The following is a 21,400-nucleotide window of genomic DNA, read 5'->3' on the forward strand; positions in this document are numbered from 1 at the left end:
CACTGCCAGTTTCATGCCAGGAAAGGATTCCATTTAAATCACGTATGTTCTGGCTCTCAGGAATGGACAGTAGTATTTTATTGATCTATATTCAGAACAGGAAGTGTTTCCCAAGATTTTACACTGTATTATAACTCTTCCATGTGCTGGAAAGAAAGGACTTAAAAATGTGCTGAGATACAAAGTGATATTAGTTCACAGAATATTAGTTTGGTCATCAAGCAGACATTACTCAAATTCTTTATATTACTTTATTTTAAACAGACCGGTTATTCCTACTGAAAAATCAAATGAGCAGAAGACAAAGAGAGTGAGATCTTCAGCTTGATGGTCAGAAAATTTAAACAGCAGCCAATTGATATAGGCCAAAGAGATATGGTATCCAAAGAGATTTTGGGTGAGCACCACAAAATAATTGATAAGTCATTTTGCATGCTACTGGCTACACTGTCACATATGTCAGTATTAGCCAGTGAGGCAGCCCAGGATACCACTGTGGTCACTTCCTGTGGAATTGTGCTCAGGACACCATGCGGACATAACAGAAAATCTGCCTCTTTCAACTTTAGAAGATTATATTTCCTCTCCTCCCAAATCACTCTTGGTTAAGCAGGTATGCTTTTAAAACAGACATCTGATTAAATTAGGCGTGTATGTTCAAAAGAGGTGTGATTGCTTCCTTTGGCTCACAATCCCCTGGTACCAAGCTAGGATACCCAAATGTGTCCTGTATCAATGGATGTGACTAAAGATGGGTAGAGGGTCAGGGATCCTCTCCTCATAAGCCTGGGATGCTGCTCTATCACTAAAATATCTCTGTCTCTGCTGCTCTATCTCTATCTACCAAAATAGCTCATGTAAGGGAAGGTCATGATGTAATATTGGAATAGGGGACATCATCCAATGAACAGGAAAGCTCAGCTGACCTCTACTCAGCATGTGATAGGGGCCATTCTTATAGTGCTTCTTCCCACTAGGGCATCAAAAATAGAGATGGACATTTTGAGTAGAAAAGCTCTCTTCCCTAATTTCTTTGCACACTGAGGGCAAATAAAAGAAAGTCCTCTGCTTCTACCTTTACTCTCGGAACTCTCCCCGTAGAATGCTTCTGTACTCCTAACTTACGGGAATTTTCCCATACCATGCAATTCTCTAATTCTTTACAGACATCAGCTGGTTCCTACTATTCAATTCTGACACTATCCATCTGAAGTGAGGGTCAGATCCCACAGGTTAAGGCTGAGGGCTCAGTTCTACAAGACTGCCCTTCCCTTGCATACTTCAACACAGGTCTCAAGGGGTGGGTCCTCAGGTTACTCCCAACTTCCATCTGACTTGGCTGCAAATCAGGAGGTTCCACAATCTCCTCCTTGGTTTCATTAATTTGCCAGAGTGGCTCCCAGAACTCAGGAAAACAGTTTACTGACAAGATTATGGGTTTATTATAAAAATATACAGTCAGATGGAAGAGATGCATACAGAAAGGTATGCGGGAAAGGATGTGGGGATTCATAGCCTCCAATGTTGCCACCCTCCCAACACCTCTTCATCTTCACCAACCAGGAATTACCAAACCCCGTTGAGTAGAATTTTTGTGTATGATTCATTACAAAGGCCTAAAGGTCTAGAGTATAGGGTTGGGGGTATATGGATGGTATGTGTGTGGAGAGGGTTGAAAGGTCAACCCTCTAATTATTTGGTTGGTTAACCTGATAACCAGTTGACATCTTGAGGTTGACCAGGAGCTCCAACCACCAGTCATCTCATTCATATATAATAAGAGTTTTATCACTTTGAAAATCCCAAGGGTCTTAGAAGTTACATGCTGAGAAAGGTGGGGTGCAGAGAGCAAATACATATTTCTTAGCGATCCTTTCAGTAGTCCATCAGTTCTAAAGCTGCTCCATCAAAAGCTGGGGCTTACTTCTGCTTGGGTGAGTTACTCCTTGGATTTCTCCTTAAATAGGTGTACTTGTTCAACTGCCTTTTCTTTTTGAAATAGACTGATAACTAAAGCTTTCCTTCAACTTTGACAATTTTCCACAAACATCGGCAGTGTCTTTTAATGCTACATGCTAAAAGCACTATTCTAAAATCTTGATTTTCAGCTATGTAGTTCTCACTTCCTATTTTTGTTCCCAAGGTCAAGAATTTTGTAAATATTCTTGAAAGAACCCATACACACACTTCAAACGAACTGCACTCAGAAGCACGTCCCTGAGGCTTTGAGATCAGAGCCAGGTGCAGCGTCCGGGTAGCCAGTCTCAGACTAGGATGGGGCATCGATGGCTCAGGTTGTCATGTAATGAGGTTTTATTTATTTATTTTTAAAATTCTATTTATTTATTTGACAGAAAGAGAGAGAGATCACAAGTAGGCAGAGAGGCAGGCAGAGAGAGAGGAGGAAGCAGGCTCCCCACTGAGTAGAGAGCCCGATGTGGGGCTTGGTCCCAGGACCCTGAGATCATGACCTGAGCGGAAGGCAGAGGCTTAACGCACTGAGCCACCCAGGCGCCCCAGAATGTAATGAGGTTTTAGAAGGGGGTTCAGAAGGCAGCTTCCTCAGGGAAGAAACAAATCCTTGCAATGGAGCTCCCTTTTACTGAACATTTTCTATGAACCATTTAGCTACGCACTTTGCGTACATAATTTTAGTTCATCCCCACAACTTCAGAGGATGGTGCAATCCCCATTTAACAGAAGAATAAACGGAGGCTTACAGAGTCTTGGTCACTACTGTCTGTAAAAAAGCTAGCAAATGGAGGAACCATGATTTAAACCCAGTCATGTCTCATTCCAGACCATTCAACTGCATCATAAACAAACAAACAAAAAAAACCCAAACAAACAACCCTGAAAACAAAAGATAAAAGTGAAAGCTTGAAGAGGAGGATAGGAGGGAAAACCCCTAATAATCCCCTAGCACAGTTCTTGTAGCAGTTTTTAAAGTGTTTCTGTAGCTGGGACTGGGACAGGAGGCTTAAAGGATGCAGTGTGGGGCTTAACAAACCTCAATGGAACCCACTAGGGCAAAGCAATACTTTCTACCAGAAAAACCCAGGAAAGAGCACAGGAGATGCCTGGACAGCTTCTTCTTATGAGTTCTAGATGTTCTCCATTAGCCTTTGAGCCATGCCACAAATAATCTTTGCTTTCAACCCCCAGTCTTTGTTAACTGTGAAAAGAATTCAATATATACTCAAATCCCCGAAATCCACTTTAGCAACACCAAAAAAAAAGGAGGGGGGGGAGTTCTTATACCATGATACATTTTTTATTTATATAAATAAAATTTCGCAAGATGTACACAAATGATGAAACTAGAAATCATTGTTCTACTCTTGAAGAAGAGACATTTCACACAATAATCTAGAAAAATAATATTAATTCAATACTTCCATGGGAGAGACACCAAGCTATGTGCTTCTATGTCATGCATTCCTTTGTGTGACCCCGTGAAATGGCTACTAGGCCTAAGAAGCTGAAGCTTAGTGACAGATCCCAATCTGATTTTGTCACAAACTCCAAGGGCTTGCTGGCTGGGGTGCATCTGCCAATCGACCACCCCAAGTCTTCTGATTTAGGCAAGTGGTTTTTATTACTTGTAGTAAGTAAGGAGACAGGAAGTGCGTTGTGTTTGTTTGTTTGTTTGTTTTTTTAAGATTTTACTTATTTATTTGACAGAGAGAGATCACAAGTAGGCAGAGAGCTAGGCAGAGAGAGAGAGAGGAGAAGCAGGCTCCCTGCTGAGCAGAGAGCCGGATGCGGAGCTCGATCCCAGGACCCGAGATCATGACTGAGCAGAAGGCAGAGGCTTAACCCACTGAACCATGCAGGTGCCCCAGGAAGCGAGTTCTTAAAGAACTGTTTCCTCTAACACAAATGACAGGGCCCCTTTACGTTGCCAGCCAGAAACCTTTTGGTCAATTATTCTTACAATTGGAAGCAGTCACAGGAACTGAGCACAACTTTGTAATCGTTCAAGCAGGACTTAAAAGGCATTTGTTTAACAGTGCGATTTCCCAGGAAATTTCTGATTTTCTTTGTTCCTGGACATCTCCTCCCTTGAGTAACTTCGGTGGGCTTCCCGGGAACAGGGCACTTCTCAAGGACGGATGAAGTTGAAAAACAAACAAGCTGCAAGCAATTCGTTTTAATTTCTCGTTGTGGTCTCTGAGGACCTTGTTCCTAACTCACCGTTCCAATAGCCATCTTTGTATTAGCAATTAAGTTATGTTCCTAGAAATAATATGTGTTCTCATTAATCTTAGAATTGTTCTTTACATCTTGCTATCTATGTCTATATTAATGGCTTTCAGTTATAAGGCTTATGGGGTAGGAATACAAGTTACTCACCATCAAAGCATATCTTGTGTGGGGACCAAGGGCAGGCTACTCCAGAATGTGTCACTTTGGCATATTGGCTACTTTTAAAAAGTTACTAAGAGACAGCCTGTGTGAGAAGGACACATAGAGCCTCCTCTAAAAGTAAGGAATAACCCCCTCCATGTGAAAGGTGCCCCCCCCGTACGAGGAGGTAAAGAAACATCCTTGTCACCTGAAATAGGAAATTTAGAACCAAAAAGCCTATATTAACAATGCTTGTCACTTTTTGTGATAAGCCCAAATTCCTGACTAATTAAAACTCCCAAACACAAGTTTTCTTTGTATTGTGAATTGTGCACAACTTTATTGTCTCTTTGTCTGAAAAGTATAAAAATTGCCTACCTTGCTCTATTCTTTAGGTCTCAGTTTCAATCTTGGGTCTCCTTGCACACATAGTAAAAAACTTTTCTTTCCCCCCTCCTGTTTATAACTCAGGTAAATTTAATTCTTAGTCCAGTTAAAAGAACTTGAAGGATAGAGGAAGAATTTTTCTTTCCCTTCACCTGGGTATTTGTCCCTTAGCGCATTTCCTTCCATACCAGTACTCAGCAAACTTCATGTGCATGCAAATCACCTGGTTATTTGGTTAAAATGCAGATTCTGACTTAGCAGATCTGGGGTACAACCCAAGAGTCTGCATCTCTAACCAGATCCTTTGTGGCTGTTTTGGGGTCATGTTGTGTGCATCAGGGATTTTGGATTTTGCTTCCCAGATTCACACCAGCAGTGCTGAATACATTCTAGGTGTCCCTGAGGACATCCCAACCTTAGGTTGTTGGGGCTGGTGGGGGGGTCCCTGGGTGTTGCATCTCAAACCTCATCAAGACATGGGAGTTGGGGCTGAGCACTGTCTGAGGGTATCTGTTCCCAGCTGAGAAAGGGGTAGATTGAACTCTCCCCTCTCTCCAGTGGCAGCCACAGATTTGAACCACTGTGCCACTAGGAGCTCACATTAGTATGTTTACATCAATCCTTGGCCCTGGGGGTTATTTATGTTCTTGTGAGCTGGTGATTAAGTGCTATTGTAAGATTAAGAGTTCACAGCTGCATAGTTAGTATTGGTAAATAAAAGATTCCTTATTATTATTTTTAGTTTTTCCTGGAGGCCAAATGGAGACCAGGTGCTTTACCTTAATGTGAGTGACAACATGCCTTCTGCTCAGTGAATACTCAGCCAGGAATGACTGGTAGCTTGCTTCACTTATACAACTGATGGGCTTTGTAAATTATCTTCACGCTGAATTTGTGTAATGTAAGTATAAGTTTCCCAATGACTTTCACTATGATTTCAGATTGAGTTTATATTGTTTTACATTACTGAGGGATGACACTAGGCTTATTTTTTTGTCTTTTTCAATAATTGATTGCATAACCTGGAGCAAAATGTCACCTTCCTTGAGAAAGTATGTACTCAAGAGGATTAGCAACAGAGTATTGCATACAAACAAGGACACAGAAACCACACACAGCACACAAAGCTCTAGGAGAGTTCCCTTACCTGCCGAACGGCAGATCCCTTCCACCTTTACGAATCTGTGATATAATAATTCTCGAGCAATCCTTCTCATACGTGCTTGTACATAATTTACTTGGGAGTCCTGTTATGCAGATCCTGATCTAGTAGGTCTGGGTTAAGACCCCTGATTCTGCATTTCTAACACGCTCCCAGCTGATGACAATGATGTTGGCACAAGAACCAAAGCACTACCAAACAATTGAATGCTCCTTCTCCCATCAAGAAACGAATGATTTCTTTATATAAGCAGGGAAATATACACTTAGGAGAATTCTTATTTTAAAAAATTCCAATGAGCCTTTAAACATTTTTTTAAAAAATCTAACCATAAAGCATTTATCTACTTTTAAAAATATATCCATTTTACCACTACCCACTTATTAGAATGGCTAATTTTTTTTTTTAAATTAAAAACTGACAACTCCAATTGCTGGGAAGGTTGTGGAAGAAGAGGACCTCTCATTTATTGCTGGTGGGAATGCAAGATGGTATAAGCAATTCGGAAGACAGTTTGGCAGTTTCTAACAATGCTAAACATAGTCTTATTGTTTGACCTAGCAACCACACTCCCAATAATTTGGTAATTTGAAAACTCATATACATATACAATGTGCATGCAATGTTTATAGCAACTTTAGTTATAGTTACTGGAACCTGGAGGCAACCAATATGTTCTCCGATATATCACTCTATAAACAAATGGTGGTATATCGGGCGCCTGGGTGGCTCAGTGGGTTAAGCCGCTGCCTTCGGCTCAGGTCATGATCTCAGGGTCCTGGGATCAAGTCCCACATCAGGCTCTCTGCTCAGCAGGGAGCCCGCTTCCTCCTCTCTCTCTCTGCCTGCCTCTCTGCCTACTTGTGATCTCTCTCTGTCAAATAAATAAATAAAATCTTTAAAAAAAAGTGTTGTTTAAAAAAAAAAAAAAAAAGAAACGAATGATTTCTTTATATAAGCAGGGAAATATACACTTAGGAGAATTCTTATTTTAAAAAATTCCAATGAGCCTTTAAACATTTTTTAAAAAATCTAACCATAAAGCATTTATCTACTTTTAAAAATATATCCATTTTACCACTACCCACTTATTAGAATGGCTAATTTTTTTTTTTAAATTAAAAACTGACAACTCCAATTGCTGGGAAGGTTGTGGAAGAAGAGGACCTCTCATTTATTGCTGGTGGGAATGCAAGATGGTATAAGCAATTCGGAAGACAGTTTGGCAGTTTCTAACAATGCTAAACATAGTCTTATTGTTTGACCTAGCAACCACACTCCCAATAATTTGGTAATTTGAAAACTCATATACATATACAATGTGCATGCAATGTTTATAGCAACTTTAGTTATAGTTACTGGAACCTGGAGGCAACCAATATGTTCTCCGATATATCACTCTATAAACAAATGGTGGTATATCGGGCGCCTGGGTGGCTCAGTGGGTTAAGCCGCTGCCTTCGGCTCAGGTCATGATCTCAGGGTCCTGGGATCAAGTCCCACATCAGGCTCTCTGCTCAGCAGGGAGCCTGCTTCCTCCTCTCTCTCTCTGCCTGCCTCTCTGCCTACTTGTGATCTCTCTCTGTCAAATAAATAAATAAAAATCTAAAAAAAAAAAAGGTGGTATATCCTTACAATGGAAAACTATTCAGCAATACAAAGAAATGATTTATCAAAGCCACACATGACATAGGAAATGTTAAATGTGTGTTACTAAGTTAAAGAAACCAGTTTGAAAAAAAGTGGAATACTATAGTGTTATAATGGTATGGCATTCTAGATAGGTACAACTCTAAATGAGGTAAACAGATTAGTAATTGCCAGGATATTGGATAGCAAAAGAATTGAATATGTGAAGCACAGAGGACTATTTTTAGGTAAGTAAAACTATTTTTTATCATATCATGTCACTGTAGATACATGACTATGCATTTGCCAATATCCATAGAAGTTTATGGCATAAAGAGTGAACATTGATGTATGAAATTAAAGGTGATTATTTAGGGGGTTGGAGACCCAAGTATGGAATGCAGAATTTTTACAAAAGAATCTGTATAAAGAGAGTAAGAGGGAAAAAAGAAACCAAAAACCAAAAACCAAAAAACCTAAGTCACCCTGGAAATGAGTAGAGACTGTTAAGATTAAAGGCAAAGTTGACTGTTTATAAGCAATGTCCTCGAGTTGATGAAGTTGTTTACCAGGGCTATACAGGCTAAAAACTATGAAACCACTATATATATATTCTGGAACTTGACTAAATAAAGTAATGGCCAATGGTAGAAACCAGGTTTCTGACTATTAAAGTGGCAATTTACAAAGAAGCAAAATGATGCAAGTAAAAGTGAATTAGAGTTGGAGGCATTAGTAAGAACTCATGCTTAACTTAATACAGATGGAGATGCTTCCATACAGAAATCTTCCATAAAAATCTTTATGTGTGTAAGTTAGTATACACACATATATTTCCTTGCTTTGTCAGCTAAGAAGACCTGAAACAGTAAGACCCCAGTAGCAACAAGGACACCCAGCACCCACATGGTATTTCTACTACCACTCACCAACGAAGGGAATCAGGGTTCCGTGGAAAATGGCTGACTCTAGGACTGAGGCAGGAAATACGCAACATTGCCTAGAGAATCTTGTAGTGCCAGCAAACAAGGAAGTGCTAAAACAAACAACGGCAACAATAACAACAACAACAAACCTCCAACTATAGAGGTATGTCAAAGGGTTATAGGAGCCACCAAAAGAGGTCTCGATTGCCAAATAGTGGAAAATTTGAGCAAGAAAGTGAAGTTGTATTTGATTATAATGTGCAGTATAAAATAAATATCCATGATTTCATTAAAGTTGCAAAAGCAAGTAAGGTCATCATAGGGCTAACTTTGAGAGACAATTTGACCTTTTACTGAACTCTTGTCTTTACAATCTCTCTTAAGTAGATACCGGTCCTCCAGCCACTGGTGCCTTTTGAACATAGGCTCTACTAATCTGTTAGACAATCACTCTAGAAGCTGGCTAAGCCAACAGCACTAAACTTCCTGGATATGTGACTTAATTATGTGACAGTATCTAGTTCAGTGGATCCTTGCTGGTAAATGTTACCATCAGTCTTGGGCAGGTGTTCTCATAAAAACACAGGCTTACAGGATATTATGGCTCATCCTTTGTAAGAAAGGGTACATGATTATGTAAGACTGATATGCATGATTGTCCCCTAGCTCCCTATAACCCTTCCTTGCTTCTGTCTAGAAATGCTAATGCTTAAATGAGAAATTTAAACCAAACAAATGAAACTATTTGAGGGAGACCATCCTTTTTCTTTATGGGGGTATGATGAGATCTCCTTAATGTAATAGTTCAAGGAATCAGAAGTAGTAAATCAGAGGCTTTCATCACCCCTGAGATACTTTTTTTTTTTTTTTTTAACTCCCCATGAATCTCAAGCTAATTTACAAGCTTTGATTGGTTCTGACTTTAAATGAAGTTCAGGTAGGTCATGTGAACAGTCTCACTGGTCCAATTTCTTTCCATTACAAGCAGGCTACATCCTTCCTATTTAGAAAATGCGTTGATGATGTTTTGCTACTAATGACTGGCCTGTCTGTCTCTGAGGACGACAAAGGCTTTTAAAGGGGGTGATAATTGTTAGATTGTGCCAGTGCTTCTTGTGATCTTGTGATCCTTGTTGTGCATAGCAGTTACCTAATACCCTCAAGGTCCCTAGAGAATTAAACTAAAGCCTTCCGGTGCCATCTGGTGTATAATATTTTTAAAAGGAAGAAATGAACAAAACCTCTGGTATGAAGCGGCAATGCAATTATAGTTTAACTTAAGGGAGGAAGAAATAGGAGTGATAATTTAATCAAAAACAAATATGTAACAAATGTCTTTGTATACAAAATTCTGTCAGTGAGAAGGACGTGTGGTCCTAGAAAAATATAGGCTCTGACCTCAGTGAACTCACAATCTAGTGGGAAAAAACAGATGCACAAAAGCAAACTGAAACACAGAAAAGACGTTTGGGTGAAAGGGACAAGGGAGAAAGCTAACAAGAAAGTACTGATTCTTTGGGAATAAAAGATGGGACAGAGAAAGTATTGCCAAGGAGGTAACACTAAGTTTGGTCCCAAAAGATGAGCAGAATTTCCTGAACAAAAAAGACTAGGGAAAGATATTCTAGGCATATAGAAAGAAAAATCAAAGATTTGGCACTGAAAATATGCTTATATGTTGGGGGAATGTTGGATAATACCACAGGGCAAGCATAGTTCTAGCCAAAGTATGGTCCATGGACCAAAAACATCAGCATCAATATCTGTAAACTTAGTAGAAATGCTAGTTATCAGACCCTAATCCAGACTACCTGGATTTGAATCTCTGGAAGTAGCACCTTGCCATCTGGGTTCCTCCCCCAGAATTCCGAGAGATTCTGACATGGGTTTGAGAGGTACTGGACTAGAACACTAACTGATTTTGGAGACCAGCTATAAGAAAGAAAAACAAGAAAGATTGTAGGTGGGTCATATCTTGATGAGTCATTGTCCTTAATTAAGCATAATTAAAGCAACTAAAAATATAGTGAATGGAATAAATGAGAGGTTTTATTAAAAAAAAAAAAACCTAGGTTATCCCCCAAATAAACATAATCCTGGGTTATGAACATCACAGTGAGGTTCTAAGAACCAAGAGCAAACTAGATATGTCCACTTCCAAAGTCTAGATCAGAGCAAGCCCAAATTAAATGTAAAGGGAGAGGGAAATTATAGAGGACTGAAAGTCCACCATGAAAAATTATGTGAAAGAGATGTGAATTGAAATAAAAACAGAATTCACTCAGATTATGCTGAGTGAAATAAGTCAAACAGAGAGAGTCAAGTATCATATGGTTTCACTTATTTGTGGAGCATAACAAATAACATGGAGGACAAGGGGAGATGAAGAGGAGAAGGGAGTTGAGGGAAATTGGAAGGGGAGGTGAACCATGAGAGACTATGGACTCTGAAAAACAATCTGAGGGTTTTGAAGGGGTGGGAGGTAGAAGGTTGGGGGAACCAGGTGGTGGGTATTATAGAGGGCACGGATTGCATGGAGCACTGGGTGTGGTGCAAAAACAATGAATACTATTACACTGAAAAGAAAAAAAAAAAACAAAAAAACAGAATTCACCTTTCCTTGCCAGATTCTCTCAAGTACTTTTTTCATTTGATACATGTTGAACACCTACTTTGTGCTAAGTGTTTGTCACATACTGAAGACATAACCCAAGTGAGACTTGTCTCTGTTTCAAGAAGATTAGAATTTATTGCATAATGGTTATTGCAATTTATTTAGCCTCTACAAAGTGTTAACCTCCATATAACATTAGAGATTATCTTAATTTTGAAGAAATAATAAGTAATATATACAAGTCTATCTGATAATAAAGCTCACATTCCTTTTTTTTTAAGATAATTTTTTAAAAATTTATTTCAGAGAGTGAGGGCATGTGCATGACATGCACACACAGAGGGAGGGGCAGAGAAAGTCTAAAGCAGACCCAGTACTGAGTATGGAGCCCATGTAGGGCTCAGTCTCACGACTTTGAGATCACGACCTGAACAGAAACCAAGATTCTGAGGCTTAACCAACTGAACCACTCAGGTACCCCTCACATTTCTTTTCTAATACTGTATTATATTTTTGCATAAAGTTGGAGGAAACTCATTAATATTAATAATGATACTGCTAATATATCTCCAGACTGAATGGATCCTCATCATTGTATTATAAATAGGCCAAGGCCTTTAATGATGAATGTGCCATGTAAGTTCTACAAGACTTTCAACCTCATCTTTGCCTCTTCTGGATTTGACTTTTTTATTTCCTATTCTTATTTGGGTAGTTCAGTTGACCTGTACTATTTTTGGTTTTGCTGATTCTTGCATTACTCCCATAGTCATGGGTATTGTACTATGTTCCTCTCTAAAGCCTTATTTTGGCATCTTAGATTCCCAGCCCCCTGCTCCTAGCCCCCTTCACCTCCCCCACGATCAATGTGAATTTTAGACTTTAGGTGGCCAAGTTTGAAAAATCAGACTAGAGGCCACTGGCAATCAAACAAATTTAAAGTATCCAGGCAGTTAATACCACCATATTGAAAAAAATACTGGAGAATATGTGGCAAACCTCCTATTTGTCAGAATGAGGCCAGTCTTGATTAGGTTCATTGCATCGCAGTGGGACACATTAAGAAAAGGCTTGGGTCTAGACTCATCCACTGACATGGGACAAGTACTGGGGAGAAAGCCCAGCCTCAGAATATGAGAGGCAGCCCTGCTGAGTAGCAGGATGGAGCAACAAAGGAGACAGGAGTACATGGCAGGTGATGGTTCCAGTAGGGATAGGGAGATTAACATGCAGTATTTGGATATCCCCAAGGGAAGTAAGAATTCTAGGCATTTCACATGGTGTCAGGGTCTATGTATAGTTGATCAAAATTAAAGAATGAACAAAATATGGAATAACTTCGAAAGTACAGAATAGCTGTGATGGCAGTGCCTGGCACAAAGTGGAGAAACTCTAGGGGAGCATAAAATCAGAACACATGTCTGGAAGTAAGTGTTGGATATCACAAAGTGGACCTGGACCAGTTTCTAGGTAGAAAGGCCATGAGCTAATATATGGAGATAATCTGAACATTTGATGGGAATATTTGGCTGAAGAAATTGAAGATATGCCCACTGTTAGAGTCTCAAAGGTACCTGGCCTTTCTACCTTGTGCAATCATTTTTAATCAGCCCTGTTTCCCAGAGTGAGCCAGAGGTGCTATAGAGACAGAGCAACTGGGGCTGGTTAGTAATGGTGCAAGAACAGGGCAACTTACCTGCCTCTAAATCTGACATATTTATTTATTCAGAAATATGTATTAGTATGTGTGTTATAAACATACATGTTTATTTGGAAAAAGACATTATTTTAATATGCTTAAATTGACTTTTTTTTTTTTCCTAGTTCCCTATCTGTGTTAAGTGCTAGTCATGTGGTTATGGCCATTTTCCTGGTCTAAGACTCTTCTGAGCGAACGTTTGAAGGGAATATTTGGCAAGTGCACCCCAGACTACATTTCAGGAATGACCTGGGATTGATGAGGGGATGAAGTGTTCTTGCATCTCTCCATGCAGCCAGCTGAATGAGGCTGAGAAGGTGGCTCCAATTAATACCACATGGAGCAGAAAAACCACCCAGCTGGGACCTGCCTGAAATTCCACACAATTACAAGAAATAGTAAATTGCTGCTGTGAGCCCCTAAGCTGTGGACTGATTTGCCAAATGGTCCCCACTCTGCCCCATGAGTTTCAGTCAGAATACAATCTTGTTTGGGGCCAGAACAAAGAGCAACCCTGTGTGTGCTGGGGAAAAGAGTTCCAGGAAGGGCGAGTACAAATCTCAGAGGCAGAACAAGGTTTGAAGTGTTCGCAGAACTGGAAGCAGGCCAGTGAGACTTGAGCACAATGAGTGGGAAGAAGGTTGAAGTGAAGTGGGAGTAGGAAGCAGGAGGTGGATCGCAGAGGGCCTTGTAGACCATGATAAAGGGTTTGCAGTTTACTGTGTAAGCAGTCGGAAGTCTTTGGAATGTGTGTTAAACTGGCTTATTTTCAGAAGATCTTTCTGGCTACTTTGTGGTGAATGAGTAGTATTGGGGCAGGCATCATGGTTGACAGAGCCCTCAGGAACCACTGACATGGACTAGGTAAGATGTGGTGGTTAGTCGCCCTAAGATGTCAGTTGTCACCTTGGAGAGAGGAGAACAGATTAGAGATATATTTTGAAGGTAAAGTGGTGAGAAGTTCAAAGAGATAGGGAAAAAAAGGAGGGGATCAAGAATAACTGCCGGATTTGTGGTTTGAAATACCAGGAAGTGCAATTTGATAAATGAAGCAAACCACAGTGGAAGGAGCCTTGGGTGAGGGCTCTAGGAAGTTATCAAGAGCTCTGGTTTTAGTTAATAAATTTGAAATAAGTATTAAAAAACCTGGTAGACTATCAAGTAAGAGGTGGAGGGAAAGATTTGGGCTGGATTCATGGAACTGGATAACTGCTCAGGTGGGGAGAGTGAGATAGGGTGGGAGAGGGCGCTAGGCTGAGCCCTGAGACAAGGTGATTCAAAAAGATTGAGGTGGCAGAGAAGAGCTGGCATAGAATAGTGGGAAGGGAGAGCTTCTGAGGGAGAGGAAAATTAGGAAGTATTCCAAGGAATTCGTCAGAAGGAAGAATGAACTGTGTTGGGGGCTACTGAGAATCAGATAAGAAGATGGGGAAGACATTTATTTGATTTGGCAACATGGAGGATGTTGATAGTATTGACCAGAACCATTTCCTTAGACAGAGGGGGCAGCCATCAGATTTTACTTAATTGAAGAATGAAGAACTGTAAGGAGCAGCAAGTATGAAGATGTCCTTCCAGAAATTGTGGTATGAAAAGAAAGAAAGAGAATGACACCTATAGAGAAAGGTGGAGTAAAGGGAAGGGTGTTGTGGTTGCTTCTGGTTTTACATGTTTATTTGTTTATCAAAGTAGTATATATTCTTATTTTGAAAATTTTAATTCTATTAGTAAACTTAAATTTTAAAAAAAGCCAGTAGTGTCCCAATCCTACTCAAGAGGAAATCACTTTTAACTCTTTCTCCTGTTGTACCCTTCAATTTCTAAATAATACATATTGAAACAATTTCTCTTGACTTAGTGCTATAAGAGATATGTACTTTTTTTATTTTCCTTGACATATGCTAGAGCAACTTTTTTCTGTAAAGTACCATATATTTTAGGTTGTGGAGGTCATTTGGTCTCAACTGGAAGTATTCGACTCTCCTCTTACAGCATGAAAGCGACTACAGACAATACATAAATGAATGAGCATAGCCAAGATTCAATGAAACTTTATTTACCAAAACAGTTGGTGGGCCAGATTCAATTTATGGGCTAGAGTTTGCCAGCTCCTCTTTAGAGCATGATTGTGTACTTATGGGACTGGCAGGAGGGAGGAGGAAACCGAAGATGTAGATCCTAGCTATAGATATTGAAATATAGAGGAAAGGTACCACTTCATACTATGTCAGAGCTCTTTTCAATCTGCTGATAGCCTTGCATCTTCAACACTGTGGCAGGAGAACAGGAGATCTCTGGTTTGCTTAAGATGAACACAAAGTTAATACAAACACTTCCTGCTCCACTGTGCATGGGGCTTAGTAACATACAGTTTTTTGTAGAACTGATTTCTCCATTTGGTGAATCCAGCAGGTGAGCTCAGTTGTATATATGCCTCTATTTGAAGACCTTGCCCATCTCTCACCCAAGCTCAGAAATTAGAGTCTATCAGCATATTTAATTAATATCTGTAAAGCCAAAAGGACACAGGAAGTCTCTAAATTGCCTCAGGAAACCCTGATTGAATGAAAGTTATAAACCAGGCCTCCTATGCCCCCACCTATGAGCTATGACTATTTCCTAGAAATGGCTGTGGTTTCCCATGTCTTTTAATACCCAGTGGTTCAAGGATTGGTACTGACCTTGACAAAATGAATAAGCTGTAAACAGCTCTAAAAATAGACACTGTTAAGTTATCCATAGTTCTCTGAATGTGGTACTTCTGGTGGACTTTCTTGTTCCTTTTGCTATGACATGGCAGAGATATGATGGGAACTCTACTACCTGAACACTAGTGGTGACAGATTAAGCAGTGACATTGATGGTTCATTTAGTACCAACTGATGCTGTCCAGAATGTCCACTTTCTAAGCACTGGGGACATTTGGTCTGTTAGGCAATATATTTTATGGTTTCATTTACAGAACTTACAAATATGCTTATTTAAATGATTCAGGCTTAGCCAAAGAAAACATGTTTACTTTCCAACTAAAATGCACTTTTCTGATTCTCTAAAAATAAAATAGTAGTTTAAAAAAAAAAAACAGAGAACTTGTTTTATTTACTTGAGATATTGTACTGTCAAACATAGAGCATCAGCTCTCATGCTGATTCATTGATGATATTTTGTGTCTTGAGATGGTGTGTGTGTGTGTGTTGTGTGTGTGTGTGTGTGTAAAGTTGAAAATGAAGCTAATTAGTTAAATTTAAGAAGTCCTTCCTGCTTGTAAACCTTTAAGGAAATTACCATTTTTAAGAGGAATTCACCATCCAGGGACTGGGAGAGTTGGCTGGATTTGGGATTTTCACATCAGCCAGCAACATATATAGAGATAGATATCTGAAATATGACAACTATCCCTTTTGTTATAGTTTATGGTGGTGAGAATTACTGAGGTTACAAATTTAACCTGTATTGGCATTTATTCTGGATTCCATGGATTTTCTTGGAAAGCAAAAATCATTGGATATCTAATTGATTGGTAGAGTACCTGGGGGTAAATCTGACTATGGCACCATGAATTAATAGTAGGATTAGGTTAAACTGATGGGCACTGGAGCCCCGTGGAGAGAAGACAGACAGAAAAAGTGCTGAAAGCAGCCAGATGGCCTAGTTTCCCAAACACCCATGCTTTAGAACTATGTGGTTCTGGCTGGGTGGTGGACGTGTGTCCAGTACATCCTTGGAACAGCCCACTGTCTGCTCTGAACTAAGCACCACTGTCCCACTGTCTGCTCTGAACCAAGCACACTGACCCTTTGGAGGGAACATCAAGTGCACACAGCTCAGTGCTTTCAGCAAATAATGTTGTAATGATGCTAAGGTTGGGGAATGGATTTGCCTTAAAGCATCAATTACTTTCCATTAGATGGAAAGAACATCTCAGCAGTGGGATCTCCTAGAGTATCGATTGGCCTGCAGTCTCACTTCCTCAATTCTCACAATGCCTGGTACCACCTATAGTCAATTCTACCTCTGTTTGATCTGGTTCTGCTGCTACTCCCACAGCCTGACTGAGGTTTCTGGAAGCCAGAAGTGAAACTGGAAAGTAAGGTGACAGACACACATCTTATATTGGGTTCCTGGTATTAAATCTTAAGATGAGACTCCATGTGCAAGTAGTTCATTAAGGATATGTGCCAGAGAGATGAGTAACACAGTGGGGAGACAGGCAAGGAAGAGAGTAAAACAAGCAGAGGGTGGTCACAGGAACCACACCCACAAGGAAGCTCCAGCCTGAGCCCTGAGGGGAAGCAGGGTGGTCAGTTGTGCCAACTGGCAGCACTGCCTTAACTTGATGTAAACTTTTGCAGCAGCCAATGATTGATTAGCAGCTGCACTAGTGGGGGCACTTCCTGCTCTCTGTTCCTGCTAGACATGTGTTTCCAGTAGCCTGAAGCTAGTTCTGTGAGGATAGCTATAAGTTCTGGCCATAGGAGGTCCATGGAAGCCAGAGAGGGCACAAACCATAGTTAAATACTTATCTGTGAGGATCTGAAGATCCTCTAAGCACTGATATAATTCTCCATAAAGCATTAGGCAAAAGGTACAAAAGATACAAAAACACCAAAACTTCAATTTTTAAAGCCCTCCACTATGTGTGAGGCACTAAGTAATGTATTTTCATACATTCTCCTATAGAATCTCTACCTAAGCATGAACACTACTCTTTCCACCTCTTACAGATGAGGAAAGTCAGGATCAAAGAAATTAACCAGCTCCATGTCAAACAGCTCCTAGGTCATAAAGCTGGAATTTGCATCCAGGTTTTAGTCACCCCACTATCCATGCTCTTAAGCATAAAGATGCCTCCTCAAAACATTCTCCCAAGGTTCTAGGTTTTCTAACTATCATATGAAATTTGACATACCCCATGCCTTTGCTTGGTGTACCTTCTCTTCAATACTCTCCCTCTTGTGTCAATGTGCTGATATCCCTCTCTTCTTTGTCATAGCCCTCCCTCCACTGTCAAGGGTGCCCTGGGAGTATTTCAGTCACCCCTAGTTTTGTCCTTCTGCAGCCAAATGTCATCTCAATGTACACAACCCTTTCACATTGTGACCTGTACTTTCTCTCACATTAAACCAAACTCTTCTTGAGGTCAGGGACCATGCCTTGTTTATCTTTGTATCCCTGACAATGAACATGCACCTAGGTGGCTAAGTGCTAAATTAAATGAGTCTCTGTATCGTAGGGGATATCAGCGCCCTTCCAATTGCTCAGCAATCAGAGGGTCAAGCACGTGGTGGATTCACAGAGGAGAGAATTGTATTTGCATTTGGAGTTATTGACAAAGACTCTATGGAGAGTTTGACATTTGATAGTGGTTTTGGTGGTGAGAGGAGGGGGTGTGGGCAGATTTTTCAAGTGAAATTGGCACAGTGAGGATATTCAAAGGCTGGAAAATGTAAAGCATTAGAAAAAGAGAACTTCTATGTGTCTGAAATGTAGGATAGATGGGAACAGACCAGGAAGTGGGATTTTTTTAAATTTTGTAGACAGTGAAGACATTGGAAGATCCCACCTTTTTAAATGAGTGCATAGATAATAAGTGGTTATAATATAATAGTGCCTGATACATAGCTCACAATAAAGGTTGACTAACATTACTGTTAGGTTTTGAGCAAGAAAATACAAGTAATTGTGACTATATGAATGACATGAGGTACACGGGCAGACTGCATGGGAGATTGGCTGGAATGCCTTTATCAATAGCTCTAGTCTAACCCACGTTGTCTGGACTTTGGTAGCAGGCAACAATGGAGGCAGCTGCTATATCCCCATAGGAAAGAAGACAACCACCACCATACCAAGAATCACCAAATGAGCAGCGGAAAAAAAAAGCATGAAGCCAAAGAGCATGACTGAACAGTCCCACACCATCTCCTCCCCCGCCACCCAAGGACTCGACTCCCCTAGCTCTAACACAGGCCTGCAAGCGTGAGGTGCTATTACTCTCTCCTTGAGTAGTATTCGGTTCATCCTTCGCATACATGACATAGGCTTGAAGATGATTCTACTATAATGCGGTTGACTTCGAGCTAATGCTTTCTGAATCCAGGGGGATGGGATCAAAGGCATAGCATGAAGCTTTCTCACCCTGTTCTTCTCTAAATGACATGAAGAACAGTTCTGGCAATAACAGCTCCCCACTCCCAACCCCCACGAGCCCATTCCCTATGACGTAACCCAAGCCCAGCCTCTATTCCCTCATCCCCAAGTCCAGCTTCTATCCCTCACCTCCTCACACCCAGTCCATTCTTAGTGTAGGAAGCCAGGGTAGACTCCACCAAAGAGGAAAAGCAAACCCATGAGTCCTCTGGCTTGTGCTTTGCCAACAACACACTTCAATCGCATAAGTGATGCTTGTCAGAAGATTGCCCCGTATCTCTCTTTCCCCTCTACAGCAGGCTTTGAATTTCTCAAGCCCTATGGTTTGGGAGAGAACGACTTCATTCTCTTTTCAAGGTATGGACTGTGACTGGTTTTAGCTTATTTCTTATTCCATCGCCTCCTGTGGGCGCTGGGTCGGGGATGAGTGAATGATCCAGGCTAGGCCAGTCCGAGACAACTCTTTTTCTTTTCAGTAGCATCAAACCAAAAAAGCCAGTAGCCTCCTGAATCCCCACAGCCACTGCATGGCCACAGAAGGAAGCTATTACTGATGAAGAAGCCTTTGAGGAAAAGGGAGAATCTCTGTCCTTGTTCCAAGTCTCAAGTTCTGGATGAGGCCAGGCTTAAAGCCGTTGTTACTATTTCTAGTTATGAGAAAACAGATATGATAACCATCTTCTGTCAGCTTAGACAGCATGTTCTTTTTTTAAAAAATTAGTCACGACCCCAAGCATCCTAACTCATACACCCTGTGATCCTCCTTTACCTCAGCTGCTAGTGTAGATCACCTAATGTAGACGGTCGTCTACCAAATCCTCCCTCCTTTACAGCATGAACACACCAAGTTGTGACAAGGAAGACATGTTTACAGGCAGTTGGGAAATTGAAAGTTATGAGTAGGTTACAAATACCATACAACAACATTAACCTACACAGTTGGCGAGGGTAACAATCCTGAGTCATCATGTGCTTTATGGTTAAAGAACTGACAATTTTCTCTTCACATTGAGCAAAACCCAAATGTTCTCTTAACTACACATAAAATATTTCTTTTGATTTTTATTTGAGAATCCTTTTCCAGGAATGCCACTTGATATATTTCTTCAGCACCAATTTAAACTATGTATAACCAATAAACAACTAGTTGAGCCACAAGGGTTTAACTATCTCTCTACCCAATTGTTTGACACGCTCGTGTTCGATCGCAAATACAGCTGCTGTCCAACGGCTGTACTCAAACTGTATGTTCATTTAACCTTCAATTTTGAAGATGTGAGGTTATTTCTAAAGATTGCTCTCTGCTTTCTAACCCTTAAAAGGAAAGAAAGAAATAAAGAAATCAGTTTTAAACTTATTTTGGAGAAATAATGCACAAAGAGGCCCAGGAATCCTTATAACCGGGTAGATTCATCCAGCACTGCAATACTGATGACAGGCTAATTTGCTACTATTTCCACGATTTAGTTAGATTGGACCTTAAGAGATGCTCTTCCTGAAGAGCGTTTATTTCTGGACCAACTTCAGAATGCACACAATATCCATTTAAACCCCATTCTTTTTTTTTTTTTTAAGATTTTGTTTATTTATTTGAGAGAGAGAGAGAGAGCACAAGGGGGAGAGGAGTGTCAGAGGGAGGGGGAGAACCAATGTGGGGCTCGATCCCAGGATGCTGAAATCATGACCTGAGCCCAAGGCAGATTCTTAACTGACTGAGTCACCAAGTGCCCCAACCCCATTCTGATGCAGAAATACTAAACTACACACAAGAAACACGAGGACTGAACTCACCAATAAATAACATACTGCAGGAATCTGCTCCTGATTTGGGGTCTCAGAGGCTTCCTAGACTTAACATTAACTAAGTAGAACCTCTTGGAGAAGTAAAAACGTATCTCCACATCAACCAGCAAAACTTTGTACAAGGAAGTCTAACAGAAACAGCCTAGCTTGGTGGCTAAGACATGGGTTTTTTACCTTTGGGGGATATAGACTTCTTTGGTCATCTGGTCAAATTGGTGGATCCCTTCTTGGGATAATGTTTTTAAATCCACAAAATAAAGCATATAGAATCATCAAGGAAACTAATGTTATTGGAATATAGTCAGCAACACATTTAAAAATTGTGATGGAATTATATGCTTTCTTCTTTATTAATGAATTAAATAACAAGATCTAGCAGTGGGTCTGATAATTACTATAATTTCAAAGTGGTGATGAGCGTAAACAATATCTCATGATGTTTATAAAAACTGTGATTTGAAAATGTTAAAATGTGTATTTTCAATTGTGACAAAATTATAACTACTGCAAATGCAACTGTGGGCTATTATCCGTGTTCATGATGAAACAGAATAACTTTTGAGGGGGGGGAGTGGTCTTTGTACTAAAAGATCAGTATTGATGTCTTATAGGATGTGGCTTCTATTATCATATATTTGTTTTCCCAGACCGTCTTAATTATCATATGCTTCTCACGGGAG

General features: G+C 40.3%; 1 pseudogene; it reads right to left on the reverse strand.

Moving 5' to 3' along the window:
- LOC106005974 overlaps nt 1-4,212 on the reverse strand; it is a 41,352-nt pseudogene extending 37,140 nt beyond the window's left edge.
- Nucleotides 4,213-21,400: the final 17,188 nt, after the last annotated feature.

The sequence above is a fragment of the Mustela putorius genome, unplaced genomic scaffold (assembly GCF_011764305.1).
Source record: "Mustela putorius furo isolate JIRA1106 unplaced genomic scaffold, ASM1176430v1.1 tig00003834_pilon_pilon_pilon, whole genome shotgun sequence".
Lineage (NCBI taxonomy): Eukaryota > Metazoa > Chordata > Mammalia > Carnivora > Mustelidae > Mustela > Mustela putorius.